This window comes from Sinocyclocheilus anshuiensis, unplaced genomic scaffold, assembly GCF_001515605.1.
Source record: "Sinocyclocheilus anshuiensis isolate Anshui unplaced genomic scaffold, SAMN03320099.WGS_v1.1 scaffold4328, whole genome shotgun sequence".
Classification (NCBI taxonomy): Eukaryota; Metazoa; Chordata; class Actinopteri; order Cypriniformes; family Cyprinidae; genus Sinocyclocheilus; species Sinocyclocheilus anshuiensis.
The window spans coordinates 16,049-20,235 of NW_015550039.1; the positions used below are offsets into that span (position 1 = coordinate 16,049).

A 4,187-nucleotide genomic window follows, 5' to 3' on the forward strand; every position below is an offset into this window, starting at 1 on the left:
ATAGGACAATATTTGGCCGAGATACAACTATTTGAAAATCTGGAATCTGAGGGTGCACAAAAAAATCTAAATATTGAGAAAATCATCTTTAAAGTTGACCACATGAAGTTAGCAATGCATATTACTAATCAAAAATTACATTTTGATATATTTACAGTAGGAAATTCACAAAATATCTTCATGGAACATGATCTTTACTTAATATCCTAATGATTTTTGGCATAAAAGAAAAATCGATAATTTTGACCCATACAATGTATTTTTGGATATTGCTACAAATATCCCCCAGCGACTTTAGACTGCTTTTGTGTTCCAGGGTCATGTGTATATATATATATATATATATATATATATATATGTATATATATATGACAATGTATTTTTGGATATTGCTACAAATATACCCCAGCGACTTTAGACTGCTTTTGTGTTCCAGGGTCATGTGTATATATATATATATATATATATATATATATATATATATATATATGTATATATGTATGTATATATGTATGTATGTATAAGTATATATATATATGTATAAGTATTTTCATATTTAAAAATTTTAAAAAATGCTGACGAGCTTGTTGCAATGCATTCTGGTATTGCTTTATCCATAACAGATACATGTGATGCTGCCTTAGAGTTTGTTAGGGAAATTGTGATGCCTAAGAGTGCTGTCTATGTAGGAACTTCAGTAAAAAGCGTTCTTCTACATGTCCCATAAACCCTCCACAGAGCCGCTGACAGCTCCCACACCTCCATCATCTTTAACGGCCACTTCCTGTAACATTACCAGCCTCAAACAGACAGATGGTGTTCCTCACACTTCTGCAGAACACCCAGAATGCCATGCTTTAAAACAACAACAACAACAATAAACTGCACGACTAATAAGAGACGCTGAAGTTTTGAACTTCACTGCACTAACTGTTGTTTTTCTAGTCGTTTCCCGCTCAGGGTGGAGTGCTGCGTTAGCAGGATGTCTCGCTGCTGAACACGAGAATTCCTCGGGTTTGTAGGTTTTCACAGGTGTCACTCCTCATGCAGGAATGTGTTGCACCTTCATATTCCATATGCACGACTTTCCATCCTCGAAAATTGCATTGCTGACCGTCTGCAACACACATAATCTGCAACTTGATAAATAAACTTGAGCTGCATGCATGTTTCTAAAGTTAGACCTTATTAGATACTTTCTTCTAACTCTAAGGCAGCATAGCATGCATCTTTTGGGAAATCCCATAATGCATTGTCATCTCAGTGGAAAGAATGCAATGCAGGTGGCATAATTTTATTTTTTTGGTCCAAATTTGAAATCAGAAATCAGCTGTTGAAGTACGTATTTCTTTGACAACCAGCTGTTTTTTCACAAACGTATCTTCACTGATGCTTTTTAAGAATTGCTTACTTTTGCTTGCTTAGAATAAAACTGACCATTATCTAAGTCACTTAAATACTTTACAAAGCTCAGTCGTGTGCCAGACTTTTCACACACTTTTCATCTGCAACAACCGATCATATTTACATTAATACTTTTTGATAATAATAAAATCTCTAAATAAAACAAAAGCAAGTAATATTAAGTAAGTTTCTTAATAGAACAAGACAGACCCATATTTAAATCTGTAATTAGAACAAAACCAACCCATATTTAAATATCTTAATAGAATAGAACCAACCGATATTTAAGTCTCTAATTAAAACAGAAATTACCAATATTTAAATATCTTAATAAAACAAATCCAACCGATACTTAAATCTCTTATTAAAACCAAAATGACCAATATTTAATTATCTTAATAAAACAAAACCAACCAATATTTAAATCCCTATTTAGAACAAAACTGACTAATATTTAAATTTCTTAATAGAACAAAACAGACCATCCATTTGATCTCTAATTAAAACGAAGCCAACCAATATCTAAATCTTTAATTAGAACAAAACTGACCATATTTAAATCTCTAATTAGAACAAAGCCCACCTATATTTAAATATCTTAATAGAACAAAACGAACCAATATTTAAATCTCTAATTAAAACAGAAATTACCAATATTTAAATATCTTAATAAAACAAATCCAACCGATACTTAATTCTCTTATTGAAACCAATATTACCAATATTTAAATCTCTTAACAGAACAAAACAGACCATCTGTTGGATCTCTAATTAAAACAAAACCAACCGATATTTAAATCTTTAATTAGAACAAAACTGACCAATGTTTAAATCTTTTAATAGAACAAAAACTACAGATATTTAAATTTCTAATTAGAACAAAACCAACCGATATTTAAACTTCTTTATAGAACCAAGCAGACCATCTGTTAGATCACTAATTAAAACAAAACCAACTGATATTTAAATCTTTAATTAGAACAAAACTGATGATATTTAAATCTTTAATTAGAACAAAACTGATGATATTTAAATCTTTAATTAGAACAAAACTGATGATATTTAAATCTTTAATTAGAACAAAACTGATGATATTTAAATCTTTAATTAGAACAAAACTGATGATATTTAAATCTTTAATTAGAACAAAACTGATGATATTTAAATCTTTAATTAGAACAAAACTGATGATATTTAAATCTTTAATTAGAACAAAACTGACCAATGTTTAAATCTTTTAATAGAACAAAAACTACAGATATTTAAATCTCTAATTAGAACAAAACCAATCAATATTTAAATCTTTAATTAGAACAAAACTGACCAATATTTAAATCTTTTAATGGAACAAAAACTACAGATATTTAAATTTCTAATTAGAACAAAACCAACCGATATTTAAACTTCTTTATAGAACCAAGCAGACCATCTGTTAGATCACTAATTAAAACAAAACCAACTGATATTTAAATCTTTAATTAGAACAAAACTGATGATATTTAAATCTTTAATTAGAACAAAACCAACCGATATTTAAATCTTTAATTAGAACAAAACTGACCAATGTTTTAAGTGTTTTAATAGAACAAAAACAACAGATATTGAAGTCTCTAATTGAAACAAAACCAATCGATATTTACATTTCTTAATTGTCTTTGATTGCTCAGACATGCTCCCGAGTCACTTTGGCATTGATATATGTGCTAGACAACACTATACGCACACTATAATTACATCTAAATCCAGAGGATCACTTGCATCATCGTTATACAGTATATTGTCATCATATCACCCAGCCCTAAAACTCACTCTATGCTGAAGCACAAAGTCATTATAGACATATCAGTATGAAATATGGCTTGTGAGGGTGTTTTTTACCTGAAAGGGTTGGAGTCAGTCTTCCTGTTTGAAAGTGCCTTTTACTTCGTTATGAGGTGCATTATGGGTCTGAGGGAGCATTTTGAAGGGTCTTAAATAAGGCTCATAATTGGGCTCTGGTGAGCCATGTGTTTCTCACAGTTGCGTTGGAAGTCAGAAACTGATGTCATATGTTTCCAGGATTGTCTGGGAATTTGAAATCGGCGTGCCTTTGGGTTCTTGAATGTGTTGCAGGTCTTTGCACTTTATGAAGTGTTTTTTAGTACCTTAGGGTCTTTTTCTTGTTGTTAGGTTTTACTCTGATGTTATTGTGTATTATATGTGGATTGCTCAGCACTTTGGATTACATTTGTACCTGTAAAGTGCTTAATAAAAAAAGATGAATGAATGAGTTTGGCACTGGTCAATGCAAACTTTGGGAAAACGCCCAAATATGGTGATTCACACCGGCCTGATCTGACATCTGTTTGGGTGAAACTGGACATTTTGTTGGTCGTTTAACATTGCAAATGGACTCAGACTCTCACAAAGAGTGTCCACACCCAGACTTCGCTTCTTTTGCGTTGATTGTCTTCTAAAGCGTCTGTAGTTTGTGTCATAGAGACGTCATTTTATGTTATGAGCTGAATGTCCATGTGATGCTGTTGCATAATGGAGACTCTCATGCAGAATATCTGCTCATTATGTTTGCGCCTCGGCCCTCGGGTGAAGGATGTTGAACTCCTCCCTGATCTGCGGCGCTCTGATTCACAGCCAAACTTGGCCGTGGAGCAGTTTCCTAATATGAGCATTGGGCTGTGTGTGTGTGTGTGTGTGTGTGTGTGTGTGTGTGTGTGTGTAATTATCACTAAGCAGTAAGCAGTTCGTTGTCTCTCATTTCCAGTCCATTTCATGGCCCATGTTTT

General features: G+C 32.3%; 1 protein-coding gene across 1 annotated transcript in view; it reads left to right on the forward strand.

The window, feature by feature from the left end:
- Positions 1–4,187, forward strand: part of LOC107660984 (pleckstrin homology domain-containing family G member 3) — a 26,965-nt gene that overhangs the window by 806 nt on the left and 21,972 nt on the right. The gene's annotated exons all lie outside the window — the stretch shown is intronic.